General features: G+C 44.6%; 1 long non-coding RNA gene across 3 annotated transcripts in view; it reads right to left on the bottom strand.

Annotated features, from left to right (window-relative positions):
- The window catches only part of LOC129050191 (uncharacterized), a 66,470-nt gene that overhangs the window by 13,980 nt on the left and 24,560 nt on the right, over positions 1-27,930 (bottom strand). For 2 of the 3 annotated variants that reach the window (XR_008513745.2, XR_008513747.2), the window contains exon 4: positions 23,235-27,490. The exons of the other annotated variant lie outside the window; for it this stretch is intronic. This is a non-coding gene — a long non-coding RNA (uncharacterized LOC129050191). Of the gene's footprint in view, positions 1-23,234; positions 27,491-27,930 lie in introns of those variants that run through there. 3 annotated transcript variants of the gene reach the window in all.

The following is a 27,930-nucleotide window of genomic DNA, read 5'->3' on the forward strand; positions in this document are numbered from 1 at the left end:
CCATGAAGCCACCTCCTGCTCCTGAGTGGTACCTGAGAATACATGAGGGACAGAGATAATGATGCAGTGCAAGTCCGTGGCCATCACAGCAGGATGGGGCTGGGAGCAGCACTGTTACTGAACATGTAATAAGTGCCAGGCACTGTTGCAAGCACAGCACATATTGGGTTCATTTTACTCTCTACACCAACAATTTTACCTTTTCTATAGATAAGGCCCAGAGAGGTTAAGAAACTTGCCTGAAGTCACATAGCTTGTGAATGATAGAGCTGTGATTTAAAGCCTAGAACTCTGGCTCCAGAGCCTTCGCTCTTGACTAAATGCTAAAATTATCAAGGGGATGGTCTGTCCGGCTTGGAAGTGGTTACATGAAGAAATGTCTAGGCCCTCTGGCATCCCAAAGGGCCAGCAGCTGCCTGAGCATTGTTAAGGGAAATCTCAAAAAGGTTAGGCAAGAGAACTTCTCTCTGCCCTGAGTCCTATGGTGTGTTGTTGGAGTGAAATGGAATCTCTCATCCCATGGTATCTCCCTCCCCAACTCTCCACTGTTCTCCTCTGGGATCCTTTTCACAACTTGGAGATAGATGGTCAGGTGAGGCTGGAGTGGACTCGTACCTAACAAGGACTGGGGCCAGCGTACTGGAGAAGCACTCCACCACTAGTGGAGTGGACCCTTCAGCACGATTCTCAGAGTCCTTATGCCACTTGCTCTAATGAGATAGCAGATCCTGGTAGAGACTGGTTCAGGACCAAGGCCATCATCACATCATTAGGGTAAGGGGCCTGAGAGGCTGAGCCAAGAGCTAGTGGAGCCTCTTCTCCTGCTCCTCCACTACAGTGGCCCCAGCCCTTGTTAGATACGAGTCCATGGCAGCCTCACCCGACTATCTCCAAGTTGCAAAAAGGAACAAGGAGGAGGAAGGTGGGTCAGGTAGGGTGATAACTATGGGGCAGGAGATTCCATTTCTCCCCAACAGCACACCATAGGACACAGGGAAGAGAGAGGTTATCTTGCCTGGCCTCTTTGGACCTCCCTTAAGAGTGCTCAGGCAACTGCTGGCCCTTTAAATGGAGCCAGCTCCCACTGGGCACTCTTAAAGCTCACTTCATTCATGAATTAAGTCCCTGACATCCCATATCTGTATGATCAATATGTTTGTTTATTAGCAGCAGCTGCTGTGTTTTAGCGAAGGCGGTGAGCCCCCGTGAGAGGGCTGTGGGGTAACCACAGAGCAGGGCCTGGGACAGGGAGGAGAAAGGCCTCCTGCCGGCAGATGGGAGCTGGGGCTGGATAGGGTTTCATGGTAATGGTCCTTTAATTGAAATAACTGGTTCAGTAGGACTGTTTGGTAGTGAGCTGTGCTGATGGCTCCTGGCTAGGTCCCCCCTTTAAGAGGTCCATTAACTCGTGGCTGTGCTCCCAGCTGCTGGCCTATGCAACAACTAGCAGCGTGGGGGAAGCTGAGCTGGGAGGGTGGCAGCTGCGGGCCACGCTGAAGGGAGTGGGCCTTGAGTTGGCCGCTGTCAGGATGTTAAGACCACGTAGCCTTCTGGCCTGGTCCCAAACCCAAGCTCGAACCTCCTGTCCCCATTCTGGGTTCATTTCGCCTCAGTGACTCAGGAACCTCATTCCTAGGCTGACTTATGTTTTCCAGAAGAGGAAAGGACTCATCACTTTCCAGTTCTGATATCTCCTCTGCATTGATGATTCAGGGTCTTGCCTCTCATCCATTTGTCATGCTGGAGGTCCAGGGAATGATCCACAAAATCACTACTTCATTCATTCATGCATGCATGCATGCATTTGGGAAACATTTAATGAGTAACTTCTATATGCCAGGCTCCTTGCTGGCTACTGGAAACACAAAGATAAAGGAATGCAGGCATGCCCTGGGGGGATTTCAAGTCTTGTGGGATAAAACCATGCAAACATTGACAACACCAGAAAATAGTAGCTGGATTGGGAAAATGTGTGATGTACCACAGCAGGTGAAACTCCTAAGTCAGGATGATGGAATGCAGGGAGCTGGCACTGGACCTCAGAGACTCTCCAGTAAATCTGCAGGGCCACAAGGCTATTCCATTTCTCCCAGGTCCCCCATTACAGGCTAGACTGGCAGATCTCTTCTATATTCCATAACACGCGCTGTGTGCTGCAGCCTGGCAGACTATGCAGTGGTCTTCAGCTGCGGGTGATTTGCCCCCCAGGGACATTTAGTAATGTCTAGAGACATTTTTTATTGTAACATCATTTTTTATTGTAACATTTTTATGGTGGAACAGATACCACTGGCATTTAGTAGTAAGAGGCTAGACATCTAACAATGCACAGGACAGCCCCCAACAACAAAGAATGATCTGAACCAATATATCAACAATGCCAAAATTGAGGAACCTGGGCTATGGTTTCGTATTTTATCCTAAGTGAGATGCAAACACAAGCACCTTTGCCACTTCCTGCCTTGCTTCAGAACTGCCCTCCTTAGTCCATCCATCACACCAACTTCATTACGCAACCAACCCATCCAATGGTTGGTCTTTCTGTCTGGTCTGCCACTTACATTGTTACCTTGCCCTTTGGGGTTTGACGTTGGGTACCATTTTCTAGGACAGGACCCTGTCTATTTCCACATTAACCCCCAAATCCTCAAATCTTGGGGCTTCCCTCCTGGAAGATGTTCCAAATGGGCTCACCCTGTCTCCACAAACACACTCACCACTGATCCTGCCCTTGTTCTCCTGCCTCCATTCCATATTTAGCTTGAAGTGTGGACACATGGCTAAGTCCATCATTCCCACACTCTCACCAGAATCCCATTCTCCTCTCATCGCTCAGCCCTGCTACTCATGAGGCATGAACACAGGTGCTTCTAGTGCACAGAAAAAGGTCAGATAAATGTCACCAATTTATGACTTCACATTTTCTAGCATCTGGCTTAGGGTATGCCTGAATCCAAAAGTTTTGAATAACTTCCAGTAGCTATCTGACTAAGATGTCATGATATCAAAGATGCTGAGATCCTGATTCTTTCTGCACAGGATGCTCAGTAGAAAATCCCAGGCTATTCACAGTCTCCATACTGTCTCCCGGCCAACTTCTAGGCAGTTCTAGAAAATGTCTGTTGTTGCTCTTGGACTTCCCAAACCAAAGATGACAAACAGCCACCTTCAATAAATTGATAGTTGATGCCTGAAGCAAGATATTGTGAATAATTCCTGGGTAGCAGGGCAATGGGAGTCCTAGAGAAGAAGGTCTTTGGGGGTTCTCACTCATCCCCACTCTATTCTTTGACATACTTCAGCTTTGAGCCTACACCCTCACCCCTATTCCAATGAGGCAGCTGGCCCCAGTCCCTCCTATTATAAAAATTCTAGAACCTGAACTATTTGAGGCCAAGGTTCAGGAAGAAAGACAGTCAAGATCAATTAGCAATTTTTTTCAAATACATAGAGGTGAGAGGAGTGGAGGCTTCTTTGGCAGATGTTTGCCATTCTTGGATACAAATGGAAGATGAATTATCATGCATTCTTCATGCTATATTATTAGCAGGACAGTGACTATGGCTGACAGTCAGTGTCTGGGTCTTCATGAGAGACCCAGATGAGTACTGAGATGGATTGCATCTTAAGTGAAGTTGACAATGCATTCTCGTTGGTTTTCACCTGTGGATATGTGCACAAAATCTGTCTGGTGATATAATTAGAAAGCAGAACTGTCTTCAATCTGCACATTTCAATGACCCATTCATTGGAAAGGTGCCCAATCTGTGACTTTGTTTTCCTGAATGTCAACATGCATATGCTTTAGAACATCCCGATAAGCAGAGATTTTGAAAGCCCCTGAGGAACGAATCAACGACTTACCCAGTGTTGGAATACACTCTCCGGTATTTCTGCCAAGCTGCCCTAGCTTTTTCCTGACAATCCACAGACAAGGATTCATAGCCTTTTGCCCCAGGCAGCCCATTCTGACTAGGCACAGCCAGAAGCTCTGGCCAATTAAACATCACCCTTAAAGGGAAGAAAATTTATGGATCTATACATTCCATCCTTCAGCCCCACTTCTCCCCTTGAGGACCCTCAGAACAGTCCAGCCCTCCTTCAACATTCTTTCAGCCATCTCAAGATAGGATCCTAAAGACCAGGGTTAAGCAACCCCAGGTCTTGGAACCAAATATGGCCTTCCACTTGTTTTTGTAAATAAAGTTTTATTGAAACACAGCCACATTCATTTGCCTATGGATGCTCTTACACTTCAACAGTAGAGCTGAGTAGTTGTGACAGAGACCATAAGGCCTGCAAAGCCTAAAATATTTACTATCTAACCTTTTACAAAAATATTTGCCAACCCCTGCTGTAGACCAGCAGTCTCCAACCTTTTTGGCACCAGGGACCGGTTTCATGGAAGACAATTTTTCCACGGATGGGTTGAGAGGGTGGTTTCTGGATGAAACTCTTCCATTCAGATCATCAGACATTAGTTAGATTCTCATAAGGAGCGCACAACCTAGATCCCTTGCAATGAGCAGTTCACAATAGCAGTTCACAATTCTCGCGCTCCTATGAGAATCCAATGCCATGGCTGATATGACAGAAGGTGGAGCTCAGGCGGTAATGCTTGCTACCCCACTGCTGACCTCCTGCTGTGTGCCCCAGTTCCTAACAGGCCACGGACTGGTACTGGTCCACGGCCCAGGAGGTGGGGACTCCTGCTGTGGACTATAACTTCTTCCATACGTGCAGAACAAACCAGATCTTGCTAGTGATCATCATGGGGCATGATTTTGAGTCTTTTCACCTTCACCATCCTGATCACTCTCCCCTTAACACCTCCCATTAATTTATGTTCATTTTTTAAAGAGTGATCCCAGAACCATGCTCTTGCAGGAGCTGGACAAGACTCATCTCCTTCCTTTTTCTTAATACCAAGCCCTTCTTTCTGCAGAGAAAGATGACATTCACTTTCTCATGGTCAACAGTCACTGCTGATTTACAAGGTGTCCCCTGTTGACAACAAAATAGCACCACCATTCCTAGCTAGCATTCACTGAGCACTTGCTATGCACCGGGCCAGGGATAAGTACTGTATATAACTGCTTTGATTGTTTCCACCAACTCTCCTATAAGGTAGATCCTATCATTATCCCCATTTTTTTTTTTTTTTTTTTGAGATGGAGTCTCACTGTGTCGCCCAGGCTGGAGTGCAGTGGTGTGATCTTGGCTCACTGCAAGCTCCGCCTCCCGGGTTCATGCCATTCTCCTGCCTCAGCCTCCCAAGTAGCTGGGACTACAGGCGCCCGCCACCACGCCCAGCTAATTTTTTTGAGTTTTAGTAGAGACGGGGTTTCACCATGTTGGCCAGGATGGTCTTGATCTCCTGACCTCGTGATCCGCCCACCTCGGCCTCCCAAAGTGCTGGGATTACAGGTGTGAGCCACCGTGCCCGGCCCATTATCCCCATTTTATAAATGAAGAAGTTGGAGGTTCAGAAAGGTTAAGTATGATCCGAAGTCATACAGTTCACAAATGACAAAGTTACATTTCAAACCCAGGTCCTACTGATTCCCGAGCCCCATCTTACAACAATAGCTTTCCCCTTCCCAGGTACTAGAACCCAGCTGGGTTACATTTGGTTATGGTTCCCACATCAAGAAATCGTGACTTTAACTTGATAATTTAGCTCACCTGCAAACAAGTGGCTCATTGACTAACTGCATGAGCCAAGCCTTGTTCTAGGGGCTGGAATAATGGCAGTGAGCAAAACAGACAAAAATATCTGCCCTCCTGGACCCAGCGTCTTAGCAGGATGGAGGAAAGGGAGAGAGGCATAAATAAAACAAATAAGAAAAAAAATTAAGGCCAGGTGCCGTGGCTCACTCCTGTAATCCTAGCACTTTGGGAGGCTGAGGCGGGCAGATCACCTGAGGTCAGGGCTTTGAGACCAGCCTGGCCAACGCGGCAAAACCTGTCTCTACTAAAAATACAAAAATTAGCTGGGTGTGGTGGCTCACACCTGCAATCCCAGCTACTCCAGAGGCAGGAGAATCACTTGAACCCAGGAGGCAGAGGTTGTGGTGAGCCGAGCTCGCACCACTGCACTCCAGCCTGAGCATGAGACTGTCTCAAAAAAAAAAAAAAAAAAGAAAGAAAAAAGAAAAAGAAAAGAAAAGAAAAAAATATTAAAAGTGACAAGTGCTATGAAAAAAATAACCAGGCAGGGAAGAAATCACGCGCTGGAGGGGGCAGGGTTGCAGTTTCAAGTAGGGTGGTCAGAGTGGCCTTGCTGTGAAGGCAGCCTCTCGGAGGTGAAGGATTGAGCCAGGTGGGCGCCCGGAGGAAGAGCCTTTCAAGCAGAGGAAGAAAGACCCTGAGGCAGGGCTATGGCTGGCACAGTCAAGGAGTAGCAGAGAGACCAACTGGCTGGAGCAGAAGGACCAAGGGGAGAGTAGCAGGAGGTGAGGTCGAGGTTTAAAAGGGCCAGGCCCTGCAGTGCTTAAGGCCTCCGCAAGGCTTTGGGGTTCCACTCTGAGCAAGAAGGGAAGTCAGTGGAGGCATCGGAGCAGAGGAGGGAGGTCATCTCACTAAGGCTGTAAGTGGACCCCTCTGGCTGCTGGGTTTAGAATGGACTTCAGTGGACAAGAGCGGAAGCAGGCAGAACAGTTAAGAAGCTACTGAAATCAAACACAAGAGAGACAATGGGGATTCCAACCAGAGTCCCAGCAGTAGAGGTGCAGAGAATCCCGCTGGACTCTGGATATATTTTCAAGGTCGAGCCAACAGGAATGCTGCATGGATGAGGGATGCAGCATGTGAGAGAAAGGGTAGAGTCAGGGATGTCATAACCAAGAGGGGAAGGAATCACTTAATGGATTTCTTGTCTGAGCAACTGCAAGTTCTGAGCAACATGACCTTGGACCACGCCTATGACCTTGGGCACCTTAAGTCTGAGATGCCTTATCATTCAGCTCCCACTTGTAAGTGAGAATACGTGGTATTTGATTTTCTGTCCTGCATTAGTTTTCTAAGGATTCAACCTCCAAGAGGAGGTGCTAAGTAAGCGAGTGGCTATAAGAGACTGAACGTTCAGAGTGGACCCTTTTGTTCACTCGCTCCTTCATTTATTCATAGCCATTTACTGAGTGCCTACTTCAGTTCAGCAAGGCATCAAAATGTTCCTGGTGAAAAAAAATAAACTTGTATTTAGATCAATACTAAGTGGCACATCCTACTATCTTAGACTGTTAATAGCCTTCACTTCTCTGTCAGCAGCATGAGCACCCTGTGTACACATACACACACAAACACAGAGGCTCACACACCAAAGAATGAGGCAGTCTTCACTGAGAAAATTCTGGGTGAAGAGAAAAGGCAAAGACGAGGCAGATGCCCCGCAGATGATGCAGAGAAGGCTCTCCCCTAAGGCTCCCCGCTTCTACTAGGAGTTCCTGCGCTCCAAAAACGCTTAGCTCCTGCAACTAGAAAAACACTCCCCAGCCACTGAACATCTGCCTCATTGCACACCTGGGCTGGCCACCCCCTCTACGAGGAATAGCCCAGAGGCACCTCTGTCCAAGGAAGGCATATGGCCTCATTTTAGGACTGCAGCAAGAGAAGATCCCTATGGTCTTAGATGACATCCTTTTTTTTTTTCCAGCTTAATTATGGCTTCTGACAGAAAGGGCTCAGCTGGTACAGAAATCTTCACCCTGAGCTCACTGTCACAAAGATTCCAGACAGACAGACCTGGGGAGACTTTTCCCTTGGACTGAGGCTGGAAGACAGAGACTTTTTAATTAGAATTTGTTATTAATGGGAAGTGCTGCAAATTAAAACTAGGCCTCCTCCCTCTCCCTCCTGCGTTCCCCACTATATTTATCTCCGATCTCAATTAGAAAGTTCAGGGACTCGCTGCTGAATAGAATGTGTGGATATGAAAGCTTCTGGAGACACCAGAAAGAGGATGAAGGCGTGGAAGGAGAGAATGGAAAGTGGAGGCTGGGGAGGGGGCGATGGGTGTTGCTGAGACAGGGTGGGAAGGACCGGGATCACACCCCGTGCCTGAGCTGTGAAATGTGCCCTGGAACTGCCCCAGGAAAAGCCTCCTAGGGCTTTTCTCTAACACTGGTGACAAATGTCTTCACTCCTTGAAGAGGGAATAACTAGTCACTAACACACAGATGAGACATCAGAGGTGACTACACTCTGAAAGAGACTTTTTTTCAGGGAGAGTTAGAGAGACATTCAGTTTGGTTTGGTTTATACATTTTCAAATGGAAACCAATCTGATTTTTCCAATTGTAAAGATAAGGCATGCTTTTTTATTTTTAAAACCCCCACATTACAGATAAGGTTAAAGTAAAAATCATTTGAAATCTCACCAACCTAAAGATCTACACTGTTCATAGTTTCGGTGAACATCCGGCTTGCTATCTGTCTCTGTCTCACACAATTTAATATCTTTGGGATAATGCTATATATATGAAATGTCCCGAGGCATGCTTTTCCCTCGACAAAATACATTGTGAGATATCTTTCTATATCAATCAACATAAATCTATGTCAAAATTTTTAATGGCTACATGGCATTCCAATATATGGACGTATCATAATTTATTTAACCAGGCCCATCTTGGTGGTCATTTAGGCTTCTTCCAAGGTGCATTCTTACAAACAGATCTGTGCCTTCCCTTTAACAGAGCAGAGCTGGGACTGCACCACAACGCTACCTCCATCCCTCTGCAATTGGGCCGTGGGACTTCCCAGGGTCCAACAGCGCCATCTATGGGCCGGAAGACCCCCGAGCGATAGCATTTTCTCAGCGACCTCTTTGTCTACCCAAGAAACTAAATGTGGGCCCTCCCACCCCAATCCATTGGCCTAGAGCTGTGGAAAGCTGCATGATCAGCAGAATTAGAACAATAAACAAACTTCCCCTTGTGCCATAAATCCTTCTGGGGACCTTCAGATGGACAATAACCCTAGTTTAGCACACTCAATATGGTTTGCTATTATTATTCTTCCAGTCATGAGATGATATTTGGAAACATGATTGTGATCATCCAATTCCACCTAAAAAAGAGAGAGAGGGAGAGAGCTTCAGAGCTGCCCAGCCCGGGAGAAAGTCATGACGCCTCCCCTTCTAGCTGCAGCACAGAGGACAAGTGACTTGGCCTGAGTCTCACTTTACTCATTTGAAAATGGTAGTAATGATACCTCCCTTGCAGGTTTGCTTGAGATTACAAATAATGTATTGAAATACTCAGAACATAGTAAGTGTAATGGTAACTTTAATAATAATTATTAGCATTATTAATAATAGCAAAATATTATGTTTGTATTAATAATAAATTTCTCTCTATCATGCTTCCTGCTAGTCTTATAGGGCATATGTACAAGACACACGCCCTGCCTTCAAGGTAGGCTCAGATCTCTCTACAGGCAACTCTCCTAGGAAGCAGATCCTTCAGGAGGCACAAGGTGGCTGTGGAAGAGGCAGCACAGAGCATAGAATGAAAGGAACCTACAGCACAATGAGGGAAATTTAGGAATCAGGGTGGAAAGCAACTTAAAGGTCATGAGATCCAACCGCCTGTTCCCACACTTGAAGCCAGCTCCAAAGGGTCTGGTCTATTTACCTTACTCCAGGGATGAGTCCCAACCACACTAGGGAGGCCAACTTCCCCTCTGCCAATAGCTCAGTTAGAAAATGCTCCTGCTCAAACTCGAGGAAGTGCTGGGGCAGGCTTTCTAGACTGTCAGGATGATTGAAGGCAGACCTCCCAGAGGAGAGAGACTGGGGGGTTATAATGCAGGGTAAGTGAACATGGTCTTGGGTGATTTGGGTTGTCATCTGCCAAGGGCAAGGACTGGTCTTGATGACCAGATGACCTCCTGGCCACACCAGCTTTGTGTCCCACATTTTATGCACATGTTGTACATGACCTGTGTTTCCAACCCAGGCTGCGGTCCAACTACTGCTGAGGACCTCAGAGCACACTCATGACAGCCATCATGGTGCTGAGGGCAGAGTGAAGGATGGAGACGGACGGAGAGAGAAGATTGTCTTCTCTCCATCTCACAGCCATTGCCCCATCCAGACACTTACTGCCTTTTCAGTAGGATACTATGAAAACTTCCAACTGGTTCCAGCAGTCATCCTATTTCTACTCCAGCCCTTTCTCCACACCACTGCCAAATTAATCATCTACTGCAGCTACTCCCCAGCTCAAAAACCATCCATAGATCCCCACTGCCTGCACAATGAGATTCAAACTCAATCTATACGCAAAACTCTCTATTATCTGACCCCAACTCTTTCCCTAGTTCTTCCTACTCTCCAGACATATAGAAACATGTGATGTCTCCCAATACTTGTCTCATGCTTTCCCACCTCCCTATCTTTGTTCAAATAATGCCCTCTGTTACTGTCTCTCTCTTCCAGATCCCCACATGCGCCAATTTTACCCATATTCAATGTGACACCTCTGCTGGCCACCCATTCAGAAGTAATCCTTCTCTCCTCTGGCTTTCACTTGTATCTTTCTTATAGAAGTTAGCATTTTAATCTTTTATAATTATTTGTGATTCTAGGGTATAAGCCTTGTAGACTCATCCTGGAAGACAAGAAGACATTCTCCTTCACATTTACCTGAACACCACCATAACAAGCAATGACTACTAGTCGATGTGTGTTCAGGACACACCTTGGGTCTTAGGTCACCTTCTGTCAATCATTAACTATGTTTCCTCAACTAAGTCCCAATTGAAGGTCTTAGTTTTCTCATCTGTAAACTGGAGCTAATAATACCTTCCCAGGGTTATATGTGCATCAAAAAGCTAATGAACAGGATCCTACACTCCCTGCCAAAAGTGATGATTAAAGGTGAAATGAGGCCAGGTACGGTGGCTCACACCTGTAATCCCAGCACTTTGGGAGGCCAATGCGGGCGGATCACTTGAGGCCAGGAATTTGTGACCAGCCCGGTAAACATGGTAAAACCTCATCTCTACTAAAAATACAAAAATTAGCTGGGTGTGGTTGCGCATGCTTGTAATCCCAGCTTCTCTGGTGGCTGAGGCAAGAGAATTGCTTGAACTTGGGAGCCAGAAGTTGCAGTGAGCCAAGATCGCACCACTGCACTCCAGCCTGGGTGACAGAGTGAGACTCCATCTCAAAAAAAAAAAAAAAAAAAGGGAAAAAGAAAAAGAAAGTGAAATGAACAGCGTGCTCTCCAGGTTCAGTGAGTGGAATGGAATAGAAAAAACTGAAATGGGTAAAGTGGGGAAGTCTCTGCTCTCTCACTTGGGCTTTAGGTAAAGTTTGCTGCCTGCCCAAAGTTTGCATTCTGGATGGTGGGGTTAGAACAAACTCAAGGCTAGAAGCTTCACTTTATGTTCCTCCTGGGAATGCTCATCCTTCGGAAGGATGCTAGGCCCTGCCTCCACTCCTGGAAGCCCAGGTCGGGTCTCCCCTGCCACTCTCACCTCACCTCACCTCACCCCCAGAGTTTCCCCTCCCTGTGGGGCCCAAGCCTTGCCTGTCTCCTGCTGGGGGTCTTGGACTCCCCAGGTGGCTGCACCAAGGTGCTCAGTCTCATAGCCAAGTGGGCCAGACCCTGAAACTACCCCTCTGTCTGCCAATTGTTTGCTGCTATCTCTCGCTCTCTGTACGAATATTATTGCCAGCAATTAGCACAAAGATCCTTTCCCACTCTAGTTAAGATCCCGAGCTGCAGTTAAATGCTCCCAGATCCCATTTAAAGGATTTTAAATGCAATTCATTCTGACTCATTAAATAATCCCATGGACAGCTTTCTTTGTTTTTACCACCTTAGAAGCCTCTTTCCAGAAAAGAAAACAATAAATAAGGGTGGGTTGGAAGTGAGGAGAGCAGCCCGGTCTGGAAGAGGGAAGGAGAAGGCTTCTGTCCTGGCCTCACCAGCTCCTGGTTTTGCATTTTGCTCTCTCCCTCTGGCTCCCACCCATGCCCTCCTCCTACTCTCTCCCTCCATCCTTTTCTCTCGGAAATGACTTCACCTGACAGCTATGGATTTAGAGCTTTTTTGCCAATTACTTATGCCCAGTGAGAAAATAGGTTTTTAATGTCTGCCCTTGTTCCACCCAGCCTGGCTACCTCACTGTGAAGCGAGCCCACAGCCCTCACTCCCTGAGCAGCCAGTGCCCACTGCCCAGGCTGCGGAGGATGGGGTGAGGACAGCTGGAAGGGGCAGGAGAGGGGCAGAGGCTTCAGTCTCAAGGGTAGCACCCTTGTTACAGAGTTGGTATAACAGCCTGTGAGATCTGTGTTCCCTCATCACCCAGCTCAACATACCCATTCATTCATTCTCCATTAATTATCAAGATTTACCAAGCATCTACTGTGTACCAGGCACCTGGCAACCATTTTCTATGTATTAATATACTAAATCCTTGAAACAATCCAGTAAGGTAGATGCTATTACAATGTCATTTTTACAGAGAGGGAAATTAAACCTCCAGAGCTTAATGTATCACCCAAAAATCACACAACTAGTAAATGCTTCTGAGAGTTCAGCAGGGGGATGAGCATGAACCCAGGCACTGTTGTACCAGAACTTCTAGATATGCATAACCACTCCTGTGCACTGCCTTTTGCTTTATCATCTTATACCAATAGGAGATGGTACAGGGCTCTGCCGCACCTGGAGAGGCCTCAGCCAGCCAAGGTCCTTGCCACACCACAACTCACATTCTGACTGGGGACACAATTATTTCAACTGTTTTTGTATAACATGGCACATGGTCTGGTGAGGGCTGTGACTGAGGCTTGTGCAAAGTGCTGTGGGAACTCAGGGAGCAGGGCCATCCATTCTGCCTGGGGAAGAGAAGGCACATTGGGAAAGGTGACAAGAGGAGATGGCATGTCATCCAGGCCTTGAAGGCTACAGAGGAAATCATCAGATGATGGAGGGAGGGGAAGGGCATTCCTGGGAGAGGGAACAGCATGAACAAAGGCTTGGAGGCTTAAAAGGGCCTGGTGCTTAGGTAGCATCCTCCTAAGCAAGATGCAAACCCCAAGTGTGGCAGGGGATTTATTGCATAATTTTTACTCTAAACCAGTTTTTGAGAGGAGGCAATTCTGCCTCCCAGCACACCTAGGCCAATGTCTGTAGACATTGTTGGTTGTCACAACTGGGTGGAGGGGGTGCTACTGGCCTCTAGTAGGTAGAGGCCAGTGATGGTGCTAAACATCCTAAACAGTGCAGGACAGCTCCCCACAACCAGGAATTACCCAGCCCACAAATCTCAATAGAGCTGAGCTGGAGAAACCCTGATCCAAAGAAAGGATTGCAGTAAGGCATGCAGAGGAAAGCATGGTTAATTCCAGTTAAAGAAATCAGAAGAGGGTTCATGGAGAAGAGGTATTTAGAAGATCACACAAATGGAGAGGATGTGGACACGTGAGGATGAGGGAGAAGAATTACCAGCACAGGAGAGAACTTGAGCAAGACCTAGAAGGTGCAAAGTAAGGGGTGTGTTCAAGGAACTGTGCGCTTCGTTGTGTACAGCATTCATGAGGAGGAGTAAGAGAAAATGGCTGAAAAAGTCATTTCAGCTTAGATGTTTATGAGCCTTAAAGCAAGTTAGAAAGAGTCAGTAAGGGCCAGGCGCAGTGGCTCACGCCTGTAATCCTAGCACTTTAGGAGGCCAAGGCAGGTGGATCACAAGGTCAGGAGATTGAGACCATCCTGGCCAACATGGTGAAACCCCCCTCTCTATTAAAAATATAAAAATTAGCTGGATGTGGTGGCCCGCGCCTGTAGTCCCAGCTACTTGGGAGGCTGAGGCAGGAGAAACACTTGAACCTGGGAGGCGGAGGTTGCAGTGAGCTGAGATTGTGCCACTGTACTCCAGCCTGGTGACAGAACAAGACTCCGTCTCAAAAAAAAAAAAAAAAAAGAAAAGAAAAGAAAAGAAAGAAAGAGTCAGTAAGGCAATGGGGAGCCACAGAAGGGCTTGGAGCATCAAGAGACAGGATCAGAGATGCACTTTAATTAATCAGGCTTTAATTAATTAATCAGCCAGTGCACGGAGAGGCTGGAGGAGGGGAGACCAGTTAGGAGGCCATTTCAGTGTTGCTGGCAGGAGTTCCAGCCAACCTGAACTTGCATAGTGGCAGCCTCGTTCCACTCGCTAAATTGAGAGTTTACCCTGTGCCAGGCCCAGTGCTAAGCATATAATACAAAACTGAGCCTCATTTTACCCAATAGACAGTTCCCTGGGAGATATGAAAAACAAGCTCCTGTCAATTAATTTAAAATTTAAATGCAATTTGATATTTTAATATGTTAAAACATGCATTACTTTTATAATTAAAAATACAAGAATTTTTTTTTAAATGGAAACCGAGATTTATACAAAAAGATTTTATTACACTATTTTCTAAAATAACAATGTGTTTGCCATCAGGGGATCACCAATGACATATCAGGCACTGCACGGGGTGATTTACATGAAAACAACCAAGTATTTTCTTTTCTTTTTTTTTTTTTAAAAAAAGGAGAGTTTGCTTTTAAAAGACTGGCATATAGTAGCTGTCCAATAAAATATTTTGAGTAGGCCGGGCATTGTGGCTCACACCTGCAATCCCAGAACTTTGGGAGGTCGAGGTGGGTAGATCACCTGAGGTCAGGAGTTCGAAACCAGCCTGTTCTACATGGTGAAACCCCATCTCTACTAAAAATAGAAAAATTAGCTAGGCGTGGTGGTGCTAATCGGGAGGCTGAGACAGGAGAATCGCTTGAACCCAGGAGACAAATGTTGCAGTGAGCTGAGATCATGCCACTGCACTCCAACCTGGGCAACAGAGCAAGACTCCATCTCAAAAAAAAAAATATATATATATATATAAAAAACAAATTATTTAATTCATGTGAGTTAGAATGTTAGAACGGAAGGGCACCTGATTGATACCGGGCTCAGGTATAAGTAAGAAACACCACATTCATACTTGAGTGCCGATCATGCTGGGATGGCCTCCCAAGTGAATGGAGTTAGGCAATGGGAGGTGGGGCTGGAACTGTTTCAATCCATCCTGCCCCAGATCAGGCCCCAGGATCTAGGAGAGCTGTGACTGCAATAGATGAACCATGTCCCAGCAGGGAGTCAGGAAGGGGGACACTAAGGTGAGAATCAAGAAAGGTAGGACAGATTAAAGCTTTTGTGAGGCCACCAGAGCTTTATTAAATGAATAGTGGAAAACTCAAATGCTTGCTCTGAAACAAAGAACCTCAAAGTCTCAGTGGTATACAGTAACAAGCATGTCAAATTCTCCCTCATGAGTTTGTGGGTACCTAGGGATGGCTCTGCTCCATACAGCCCTCATCCACCAGGGACCAGTGAGCCAGCAGGCAGGTTCTTTTCAGGGCAATGACAGACGTTCAAGAGAGCAAAACCAACCGCACAAGGCCGCCCAAGCTCCTGCTTGCATCACATCTACTAATATCCAGCCAGCCAAAGCAAGTCAGGTGGCTTAACCAAAAGGCAAGGAGCAGGGAAATACACTTGCCCTCTTGTGGAAGGAATTACAAAGCTGCCCAGCAAAGGGCGTGGATACATGCAGGGGTAGAGGATTAAGGGCAATCATCAACCATGCAGTCTCAGCCCAGCAACTATTAACACTTGCAGTTTCCTATTTTCATATAACAAATTTGCTTAAAATGGGCCCCGTGGCAAACAAACAGGGGCTCTTTGCGATGGATGAATCCTCTCTCCCCTGAGATTCTGAATGGGATCACAGGAGAGAAGCAGAGGATAGGGAGAGAACATTGACCTACAAGCTGGAAGCCTTGGATCTTATCAATGTTCTTGATGCTCAGCCTGCTGTGCTTCACCTTTATTTAACACTGACCCAACCCTAACCTAAACCTCAACCCTTTGACACTGTTGGCCTCCTCTTTCTTCTTGAAACTGTCTTCGCTCTTTCCAGAACGTCTTTCTCTTGCTGTTTTTATCCTGAGCCTGCCCCTCAAGCAGTTCCTTCTCTGTTCCCTTTGAAGGTTTCTTTTCTGCCACCTGCCCCTGAAATACCAGTGGTCTTCAGGTTTCTGTCCAGAGGCTACTATGTTAAGTGAAATAAACTGAACACAGAAATACAAATATTGCATGTTCTCACTCATATGTGGGAGTTAAAAAGTGAATCTCATTTAGACGAAGAGATTGGTGGTTACCAGAAGCCAGGAACGTTAGATGGGAGAGGGGTGAAGAGAAGCTGATTAATGGGTACAAATATATGGTTTGAGAGAAGGAATAAGACCTGGTGTTAGATCAGTTAGGTGACTATAATTTACAATAGTCTATTGTATATTTCCAAATAGCTAGAAGAGAATAATTCAAACAGTTCTAGCATAAAGAAAAGATAAAAATATTTAAGGTGATGAATATCTCAAGTACACTTATTTGATCGTTACAAGTTATATCAATGTACTAAATTATCACATGTACCTGAAACTATGTACTAGTAATAGATGCATCAATAAAGAAAACTTAATTTGGATAAAATGGAAAACTTCTATTTCAAAAAAAGAAAAGAAAAGGGGCAGACCCAAAGAGCTGATTCCTGGAGGCTGTTCTCACACAATAAGATTTCAAGAAAGATATTTGTCTGCCCTGTGCTGACCCCACTGGCCCAGAGGAACTGAGCCTGCATTGCATTTTCCCACCTCACCACACAGAGTTCATTCCAGGCTTCCTGTTCATAGGTATTCTCACTGCATGCACCTAGCTGCCTGACACTGCTTGAGCACAGTGGGAGGGATGGGGTGGGGTGGACTTGCTTCTGTAAAGGAGTAAGAAGAGCCTGGAGGGACACAATGAGCTCTCCCTGAGGGCTGGGAGGCATTAGACACACTGCCAGTGAGGAGGACGCTGGGTTCTTCCCTTATTTTTCCCTTTTAATAGCCTCCAGTTCCATTCATCTTGCTGAAAGTAACAGGAATTGATTCCCCTTTATGGCTGAATAGTATTCCATTGTGTATATGTACCACATTCCCTTTATGTATTCATCCTTTGATGAGCACTTAAGCTGACTCCATATTTTGGCAATTGTAAATAGTGGTGCAATAAACATGGGCATGCAGAAGTCATTTTGATACATTGATTCACTTTTAAAAATAGATATATACAGAAGTGGAATTGCTGGATCATATGGAAGTTCTAGTTTTAGTTTTTTGAGGAACCTCCATACTGTTCTCCACAGTGGCTACTAATTTACATTCCCACTGACAGTGTACGAGGATTTCCTTTTCTCCACATTTTCATCAGCCTGGGACTGCCTATTTTCAAGGTCTCAACCCCTGTCCTTGCCTCACAAACCTCATTTAGAGTTGAAGAATCACTGAATCAGAGATATTGTTCTGACCCTCGTTGCCTAGTTGGAGGGTCTTCCAAGAAACCTGCATTCTCATCCACTGCTGATGGAAGTAGAAAATGATACAATCTTGCTGTTGAGCCATTTGGCAAGAAGTGTTTGACCTTCACGTCCACCTCTAAGAATTCATTCAGGAATGTGGTTTGATGGTTAATTTTTTGCTTTTATTGTTATTATTATTTTGAGACAGGGTCCTACTTTATTGCCCAGGCTGGAGTGCAGTGGCATGATCTCAGCTCCCTGCAACCTCTGCATCCTGGGCTTAGGTGATCCTCAGCCTCCCAAGTAGCTGGGAGTACAGGAGTTCACCAACATGCCCAGCTAATTTTTGTATTTTTTGTAGGGATGGATTTTCGCGACGTTGCCCAGACTGGTTTCAAATTCCTGGACTCAAGCCATCTGCCCACCTCAGCCTCCCAAAGTGCTGGGATTATAGGCGTGAGCTACCTCGCCCAAGCTTTTATTATTTTTTTAATTGACATAATAATTGTACATATTTATGGGGTACAGTGTGATATTTTGATACATGTATACAATGTGTAATGATCATCCCAGGGTAATTAGCATATCCATCACCTCATTTATCACATCTTTGTATTGGGAACATCCAAAATCCACCCTTAGAGCTATTTAAAAAGATACAGTAAATTATTGTCAATTATATTCACCCTATAGTGCTATCATGATGGTTAATATTATGCATCAGCTTGACTAGGCTAAGGGATGCCCAGATAGTGTATGAAACATTATTTCTGGTTCTGTCTGTGAGAGTGTTTCTGGAAGAGATTAGCATTGGAATCAGCAGACTGAGTAAGAAGATCCGCCCTCACCCAATGTGGGAGGGCCTCAGTAGAACAAAAAGGCAGAGGAAGGGCGAATTTGCTCCCTCCTATGGAACTGGGACATCTTCTACTGCCTTGGGATATCAGAGCCCCTGATTCTCAGGCCATCAGACTCCAGGCATCAAAACCCCTCACCTGTAAACAGTTCTCAGGCCTTGGGACTCGGATTGAACTGCACCACTGGCTTTTCTGGTTCTCTAGCTTGCAGACAGCATGCCGTGGGACTTCTCAGCCTCCATAATCACGTGAGCCAAATCCTATAATAAATCTTTTCTTATCTATCTCTCTATATATATCCTACTGGTTCTGTTTCTCTGGAGAACCCCAACTAATACATGTGGCAAGAGATGAAACTCAAAGAATGTTCATTGAACACTATTCATAAAAATAAAAAATGAAAACAATGTAAATTCCAAAATAAGGATGAATTACATAAATTCTTACAGTATTATTAAATGGGTTACCATGCAACTGTTAAAATAACAAGGTTGGGGAATAGCTAATTACATAGAAAATACTTACGGAATGTTATTAAGTTTAAAAGCAGATCAAAAAAGTCTATACATACAATCCATTTTGCAGTATATATAAATGTATCCTAAATGTATCTATAAGCATAGAAAAGAGACTGATAGGATAAACAGAAAACTGTGAGTGGTTATTTCTGAGTAGTAAAATTTCAAGTGACTCTTTTCCTCTTTTGGCTCATTTCTATTTTCTACATTTTTTGCAATTAGTTTGAATCACTTTTGTAACAAGAAAAATTATTTTAAGAGTTATATTTTTGACAATCTTCCAATTCTCTTGAGCCATGTTATTTCATAAGTTTCATGCTATGACTTGGACACCTTTTTTTAAAGTTCTACTAAGGTCTACCTTCTTAAGGGTTGGGAAGCATGTCTGATTATGCCCAGCCTTATCCACCCTAAGATAGCCTGGGAGTTTCCCAAAAACTCTAGTCATTTCTATGTTACCAAGCAATTTCTCCTTATCAGTGTAAGGACTAGAGTAGTAAGAGCATATTTGCATCTCTCTCTCTCCCCCAACAGATGAATTTAACGGTAAGGAAAGTCAAGGTGTTAGACACTCATCTTCTAGGTGCATGGAATTTCTAGTTGGTTGGACGTCCTTACCCTAGACTGACATCATTCTTCTCCAGGTTGTCCACTACACAAAGAACTATCCAAGGGGGCAGGTGGAGACCAAAATCCAGTCCTCGTTCTGCTCACTGGCATGTGCCTGGTGCAGGGCCGAATGCTTCAAGGTGGAGGGGGTTCTGTTCATGCATTTGTTTATTCATTCATTTTTAGAGACAGGGTCCCATTCTGTCACCCAGGCTGGAGTGCAGTGGCCAGAAATCAAAGCTCACTGTAGCCTCGAACTTCTGGGCTTCAGTAATCCTCCTGCCTCAGCTTCCTGAGCAGCTAGGACTATAGATATGTGCCATCATGTCTGGCTAAATTTTTTTAAATTTTTTGTAGAGACAGAGTCTCACTGTGTTGCCCAGGCAGATCTCAACCTCCTGACCTCAAGCAATTCTCCTGCCTCAGCCTCCCAAAGCATGGGTTCCTTTTTAAATTCACAGCACAGTGACCATCCTCTTGCCAACCTTGGAACCTGCAGGGCTGAGTCTCCCTAGAGGAGTTTTTTTTTTTTTTTTTCTTTTTTTTGCACGAAAGCACTATGGGTTGGCAGTGGCCTTGTTCCCATCACGGTCTGCATTTAGAAACCAATATCCATTTCCTTCATTGGCCCAGTTGGCTTCCATAAAGATATCAGATCTATTCCTTTCTTCTGTAATCTCCTATAATCCAATAATCTTCTCCTATAATCCAGTTTGCTTCTAGTCCAAGTTCCTCTTACCTCACTTGGAGCTACCCATAGCCTTGCATTTTACCTCATGTGTGGCTGTGGTTTTCAACAGCGACTGCACACCAAAATACTTGAGGAGATTCTGAAAATCCAGATGCCTCAGCCACGCCTCAAACCAATTAAATCAGAACCCCTGGCGTGGGACCCAGCCACAGTTGGGAAACACTGGCTTACTAGAAACAACTTGAACTTTAAGCCAACAAATAAAATTAAATGTCTGGGTTTAAGGGTCAGTTCTTCTGCTTATCACCATACAATCTTGGAGACGTTACTTAACTTTTTTCCTAACCCAGTTCTTCAAACACAAAATCCCCAGATCTATGTGTTCCCATCAAAACTGTTCTGCAAAACTGGTCAAGCCTATACTCATTCTACAACTGACCCCAGAATAAGAAAAAGAGACACAACCACTGGGACCAAGGAGGATGGGGAATGGGGAGGAGAATAGGCATGAGGTGCTAAAAATCTGGCTTGCCAGCCAGGAAACACTGGTTGAGAATAATGTAGGACCAGTTGCTCCCTGAGGTTCCTTTCATCTCTAAAAATTGGTATTCTATCCATGTGTGCAAAGCTGGCAGGAAAATAAACTTCTATGCTTCCACATGGCTCAAAGGAGATTGTGAGTTGCCTAGATATGATGCCATTTTTTTTTTTTTTTCAGATTCAGGTCATCAGGCTCAGAGAATTTGCTGTTATTGCCAGTCCCTCCTCACAATGTAGTAAGTCCTCACTTTCCACATGCTAGGCTAAACCTTTTAGTTATCACCACTCATGTCCAACCAGTTGGCTCCACTGAGAGACCAACAGGTGAAGCAAAGTCAACCACTCAAAGAATTTAAATCTCTTGCCTTGTCCCATTTTTTCCCCTCCTTCTGCAAAGACAAGCCAGAGAGAGGAAGCAAACCTTCTCACATATCTTCTAATAAGGGCAATAATCTTGTTGTGAAGGCTCCACCTGATAACCTGATTATCTCCCTAAGGCCCCATCTCCAAATACCATCACATTGAGGTTTAGGGGTGTATTAGTCCATTCTCACACACTATAAAGAAATACCTGAGACTGAGTAACTTATAAGGAAAAGAAGTTTAATCGGCTCATGATTCTGCAGGTTGTACAGAAAATACAGTGGCTTCTGCTTCTGGGGAGGCCTCAGGCAACTTACAATCATGAGGGAAGGGGAAGCAGGCACATCTTACATGGCCAGAGCAAGAGGAGCCACCCACTTTTAAACAACCAGATCTCATGAGAATAGCAGCAGGAGATGGTGCTAAACCATTCATGGAGGACCACCCCCATGATCCAATCACTTCCCACCAGGCCCCACCTTTAACATTGGGGATTACATCTTGACATGACATTTGATAGCGACACAGATCCAAACCCTATCAAAGGGTTTGATGTACAGATCTTAGGGGCACATAAACATTAAACCCATAGCAGACACCCGTTGACAACAACCCCAGACCTCAGTCAGCCATTGACCCAGGGATGGTCATGGTGTTATCAACCCAGCTGAGGAGGCATGCTTCAGGGAGGACTTCCATGTTGACACCTCCAGGGGAAGGGGCCCATGGAGGCAGCCCACTCCACCCCTCAGAGCTTGTGCCTCCTCCCACTTGTCAGGAGTATACTTAAAAACCCCATGTGGAGACACTGGCATTGCCTACCCAGAGATGAACAGGCAGCATGGGCTCTTCCTCCAAGGAACCCCGAAAGCACCTAGTTTTCAGTCTTATTATAAAGGTGAGGGATTATAAAAGAAAAAAACAGTGATGCTTCTTAACTGTAGTAATAATAAATACGTTTGCATCAGTGTTGGCATAAGTCCTCTCTGTAGATAACCTGGCTCTTGAGTGGAAAGCAGATGGTCCTGTGTGGTTTTGTGGCTGAGTGTGGCTCAGCATCTCGGGGGCAGTGGCACGATGAGCGAGGCTGAGTGATGGGGAAGAAAAGGTGCCATGCAGACCTGCCCCTTCTTGTGACTCTCTGGCAATTCCCTACTGGGTTGGCCTTCTGGCCCCATCAGCAGACCTCAGCCTGGCTTTCTCACTCCCTCCACCTCTAGTCTCCAGTCATGCTGGCATTCCTGTGGATCTCCAAACATGTTGGTGCCAGCCGGGCTCAGAAACTTGAGCCTTGCTTAGTCCATTTTCTGGAATGTTCTTTTCCAGATCCTTATGTGACTGTCTTCTGCTTATTCTCTCAGGAGATCTTATCTTGAAGCATTAAGAGCAAGAACACTGGAGCCAGCCTGCCTGGGCTCAAACCCCAGCTCTGTGTGCCTGAGTGGATGGATAGTTATGAAAATCAAATAAGCCAGTGCATGTAAAATCTTAGAATAATGCCTATTGCATGGTAAGTGTAAATAAGAGTTAACTATTACCATTCATCAATAATAACATGTCACCTCCTGTTAGAGTAGTTTCCCCACCCATCCCAGTCATTCTCTCCCCTTACTCACTAACTGAAATTATGTTCTGAATTTGTTTGCTTGTTCATTCTTTCCCTCCCCACCACTAGAATACTTGCACCATGAGGACTTTGACTGTCTTGTTCTCTGCTGTATGCCCAGTGCCTAGCATCAGGCATATAGTAGGTGCTCAAGAAATAGATATTGAATAAAGTAATTCAGTGAATGAACTTCTGCATGCCAATTATTATTTTTCGGAGGTCCATCTAAGTTTATTCAGGCTGCTATAACAAAACACCTTAGAGTGCGTAAGTTATGAACAACAGAAATGTAATGCTCACAGTTCTAGAGGCTGGGAAATCCAAGATCAAGGCACCAGCAGATTCTGTGACTGTTGAGTCCCTGTTCCTCATCTTAGTGCATTTGGTGTGTCCTCACATGGCAAAGGAGGAAGGCAGCTCTCTCAAGCTTCTTTTAAAAGATTACTAATCCCACTGAAGAGGGTGGAACCGTCATGACTTAATCACCCCCAAAAGGCTCCACCTCTTAATACTATCATATTAGGTATTGGATTTCAACATACAAATTCTAGGGGACAGCAGCATAGCAGGGTCGTAAGTGAGTAAAGTGCTTCCAAGCTCATATATGTCATAATTTGGCTCTTTAATAAAAATTAACCCTTTTCTTGCTCCCTTGCTCAAACTCTCTAAAAATATTAACACTTCAATCTGCAAGATAGTGAACATGAAGATGTTAAATGGTAAATGTATAAGCTGCTGCAATTTAGACAAATTCTAGTAGTACGTAGGATATCTTCTAGTGTCTGGGTTTTTGCCCAATGGGCAATTTTCAGCTCTGACAAAATCAAAATGTGTTTTCCCTCCAGAGGTGATAGAGATCTGGCTTCTCATAGACAGCAGAACTTCAACAGGAATTGAGTTATGGACAAAGATGACGAAGAGCTCAGCAGAGCCGTGAAGGCCGGAAGAGAAAACCGGTAACAGAGATAACCTGTGGAGCTTGCGGGCTGACAAAACCGGTAACAGATAACCTGTGGAGCTTGTTGACTGACAAAACCGGTAACAGATAACCTGTGGAGCTTGCGGGCTGACAAAACCGGAAACAGATAACCTGTGGAGCTTGCGGGCTGACAAAACCGGTAACAGATAACCTGTGGAGCTTGTTGGCTGACAAAACCGGTAACAGATAACCTGTGGAGCCTGTTGGCTGACAAAACCGGTAACAGATAACCTGTGGAGCTTGTTGGCTGAGGCAGCACTTCTTTCCACTTTTTTGTTTGTTTGTTTCAAACAGAGTCTCACTCTGTCACCCCAGCTGAAGTGCAGTGGCATGATCTCAGCTCACTGCAACCTCTGCCTCCCAGGCTCAAGCGATCTGCCCATCTCAGCATCCCAAGTACCTGGGACTACAAGCATGTGCCACCATGCCGGACTAATTTTTTGTAGTTTTCGTAGAAACAGGGTTTCACCATGTTGCCCAAGCTGATTTCAACCTCCTGGTCTCAAGTGATCCTCCCACCTCAGCCTCCCAAAATCCTGGGATTACAGGCGTGAGCCATTGCACTTGGCCCATCTTTTTATTTTTGATAGAAAACAAATTCCCAACCTTCCTTGCAGCTATGTGTAGGTAAATGACTAGTCCTGGTCCAAAGGATATAAGTGGAAGTGGTGAGTGCAGCTTCCAGGAAGTTTCCTTGAAAGGACTTTTCTCCCTTATCTATTTCCTGCTGTCTGTGAATGCAGAACTGGTGACTGGAGCTTAAGCAAGCCTGTTGGCTCATGAGGTAAACAGGAGTCATGCTTGGTGGAGCCACAAGGGAGAAATCTCCTGACTTCTTGAAGATTTTGTGGAGCAGAGCTGCTGTACTTTCCCTGGACTACACATCTTCTAATTTTTATTTGAGAGAAAAATAACCTTCTGTCTTTTAAAGCCATTGTTAATTTTGGATTCTTCTATTACTCATATCCCAACCCAATCTGAGTAAACACAGCATTACAATGAGTAAATGCTGAATACATTTTGATCTATTAAATTATTAAATAAAGACAGGATTGTCTGCAAAAGAAGGTTGTGACACAGAAAGTGTAGACCAGTGTGGGCCAAGATCGGTGTAGGAAGAAAAGAAGAGGCTCAGGAGACTCTTAGGTGCACAATATAAGGGGAAAAAAATCCAGATCAAGCCTGAGTAGACAATTCTCTTAGCTAAATCCAATTAAACATTTTCTCTGTTCTTTAATGATAAGAAATTAAAAACTAACACCAGACTCTTGCTAGGTAGCACAGAAGTTCCTCTACTTAAGAACAGTTATGTTCTTTGTAAGTCTATTTGTTTGTGAGTCCAAAGGGAACAAGGAGTATTTCCACTTAATCTGAGTGTAAGTCCCTTGAAACTTTAAAACCAGCAGATGCTGCTTCTTTACGCTAATAAATATTTTATGGGTCTTCTTTTCTCCAAAGTAGATCAGATCAGTGTACCGGGGAAATCTGTGGAGCCAGGTAATTCCCTCCTGCCCCCACCCTCATCCCATGGAAGGCCTCAGCTGCCACGATAGCTGCAATGTGCCATGCCCCCACCCACTCTGGCCTGTGCAGATTTGAAAGACCTGAAACCAAGAACCATCCTGACACCACCACCTATCCGACCTCTGCTTCAGTTGCTTCTATCACTGCCCTCGTCTCGTTTCTTTCATGGCACTTACCAGCGTTTACACTTCTATATTTCTGTTTGTTTGTTGTCTGCTTCCTCCATCCCCCATTCTTCCATAGACTATCCGTTTCTTACAGGCAGGGACTAGCTATATCTGTTTTAGTCACTAATGTGTTCCCCGTAGCCAGCATAATGTTTGGCTCATAGTGGACACTCAATAAAATAGGTGGCTGAGCGTGGTGGCTCCCGCCTGTAATCCCAGCACTGAAAGGCCGAGGCAGGTGCATAACCTGAGGTCAGGAGTTCAAGACCAGCCTGGCCACATGGCGAAACCCCATCTCTACTAAAAAAATACAAAAATTAACTGGGTGTGGTGGTGGGTGCCTGTAATCCCAGCTACTTGGGAGGTTGAGGCAGGGAGAACTGCTTGAACCCAGGAGGTGGAGGCTGCAGTGAGCTGAGATTGTGCCACTGCACTCCAGCCTGAGCGACAGAGTGAGACTCTGTCTCAAAAAATAAAATAAAATAGGTGCTGAGTGAATGAATGAATGAACAGTTCAGCAACAGCACTTTCAGCATATTCTGCTGTTTAGGTCACTGAGCTATGTCCCAGATCTCTCCTGAATGAGTATCTGGCTGATAGGTAGCCCATGTGGATGCGGATCTTGTAGTGCTCTGCTCTAGTTTTTGTGTTTGTCCTTCTTCCTCCTCTCTTGCTGAGTATCATAGATGGTGTATGCATAGCGGGTTGCAAGCTAAGTGCTTTGTCCTTCTGAACCACGCCTCCTTTTGGAAAAGGAGCAACAGGCATTATTTTTCTCAGCACTTTCAATCTTTCAATTCCATACAATTCTTTTCTTTCAATTCCATAACAATTGCACACCTTTTATTTCAGCAATTTAAAACGTTCACTGCTTTTGTATTCACTGGATACAATGACATTAATCATGTTTGCAAAATACCTTGGAACTAAATAGAACCCCAGCAAGATTGCCACTAAGAGTTATGTGTCATTTAACCATGGGGATACATTCTGAGAAATGTGTCATTGGGTGATTTTGTCATTGTGTGAATATCACAGAGTGCACTTACACAAACCTAAATGGTCTAGCCTACTACACACCTAAGCTGTATGGTATAGCCTGTTGCTCCTAGGCTACAAGCCTGTACAGCATGCTCCTATGCCAAATACTGTAGGCAACTGTAACACAATGGTAGGTATTTGTGTACCTAAACATAGAAAAGGTACAGTAAAAATACAGTCTTATAATCTTATGGGACACACCTGTTTTCTGTTATTGCATGAAACTTTGTTATGTGGTGCATGACTTTACAACAAAGGACTCTATGGTCCGGACTAAAAGAACCTCACACTGCAACTACCACCACCTTTGGTGGGAGGCTGAGTTAATGTGATCTTGTTTTGTAGCTTTGTGTTGTTTCTATCTAGAAAAGTTTGCAACTTGGAAATTCATAAGTAGGGAAGTTGTTTGTTTTAAAAATGTGTATTTCATTAGGTTTAATTATACTTATAAATTCAGAGTATTATCTCTTTTAATCTCTTTCCATTGTGTGTGTTCAAACAGTCTCATTTATTCATTTGTATTGAATTCTCAAGGTCTGGGGATAAAGAATTCTACTGAATATTGCTATAATTTGGTATGCCCCACACTGTGCTCTGTAGAGTGTTAATAGATGTTCTCATCTAAAAAAATCTGTGATAAAATAAATTTAGGAACCCTGTCACACCTTGGTCTGGTATACTTACAATATGCATTATCATTTATAAGGTTCTGTTTAACCAATGTGTATTATTGCCTAAACTTTTTTTTTTAACCTAGTGTTTCTTATACTTGCCTGACCATAGAACTCTTTCTTAAATGTAACATTCAGTGTTCCAGTATTTTTAGGGAAATGCTGAACTACACATTTATCTGGCAGATTATAAATGTTTCTTGGAATCAAGATACTGGTGCAAAAACAAGCCAAAACCATGATTATAGCACTCCTGACAGAATATTGTCTTTGCAAAGCTCATTTCAGTCCTGGTGTGCAACACTTCAAACCAGCACAGTGACAGAAGACAACACCTGCTTGACATTCTGGAAAGGGTCCTCATGCTGTCTTGTTCAAGGATAACAACACCTTTTCCCAGCAGGTGATGCAGCATCTCAGCAATTGTTGCATTTTGTGGAAGGGAAACATGAGAAAATTCCAGCAGGTACAGGAAGGCTGGAAGCACTTGTTTCATTTTTTGAGTAGGTTCATCTTGGCTTGTGCACATCTTAATCTGAGTAAGACAAATATTATTCACAGTGTAGGTGTGGCAGCTCAGGAGGACAATGATGGAAGCATCAGTTACACATTTTTTTAATTTGGTGTACATTCTATGCATCAAAACTATATAGGATGTTTCAATGTTCTTTTGAGAGTTCAAGCTGAGAAAACTTCTGTGGTTGGTGCATCCCTGAAACACTAATCACCACACCAAAATTTTAGAGAAGAGAGATGAAAAGAAAGAGGGTGGTGGAGGGAGGGTGGGGGTGAGTGGTTATAAAGTTACAAAGCATTAGAAAATTTCCTGAGTGTCAGGAATTTAAAATTAAAGGACTCAAACTTAGAAAACCTCTGTGGAAATGATGATATGAATGGACATTTGCATGCTCAACCTTGATGACTGGCTGTCAATAACCTTGAGCAACATCAGGGTTTGAAACTATTAGCCTCTAA

The sequence above is a fragment of the Pongo abelii genome, chromosome 16, assembly GCF_028885655.2.
Source record: "Pongo abelii isolate AG06213 chromosome 16, NHGRI_mPonAbe1-v2.0_pri, whole genome shotgun sequence".
Lineage (NCBI taxonomy): Eukaryota > Metazoa > Chordata > Mammalia > Primates > Hominidae > Pongo > Pongo abelii.